Source organism: Lupinus angustifolius, unplaced genomic scaffold, assembly GCF_001865875.1.
Source record: "Lupinus angustifolius cultivar Tanjil unplaced genomic scaffold, LupAngTanjil_v1.0 Scaffold_681, whole genome shotgun sequence".
Classification (NCBI taxonomy): Eukaryota; Viridiplantae; Streptophyta; class Magnoliopsida; order Fabales; family Fabaceae; genus Lupinus; species Lupinus angustifolius.
In genome coordinates, this window is record NW_017728007.1 from 15,087 (window position 1) to 15,334 (window position 248).

Genomic DNA, 248 nt, shown 5'->3' on the forward strand with positions numbered 1-248 from the left:
AAAACCTCATATGATCAAGAACCATTCACATAACCAAATAAGTTATTCGATATAATTAAAACAAAACATAATAATGGCATAGCATAAAGAGTCAAAGAAGTCAGCAACGATTACAAACCATAATATGTCAATCAAAGACAGATAAAGAGACACAAATAAGTCCTGAAAACAGAAACAACAACTGAATCCATAAAGTGCCATAAAGAAGAAATAAACCTAAGGGTAAGATATCCTAGGTCTAAAGTCTT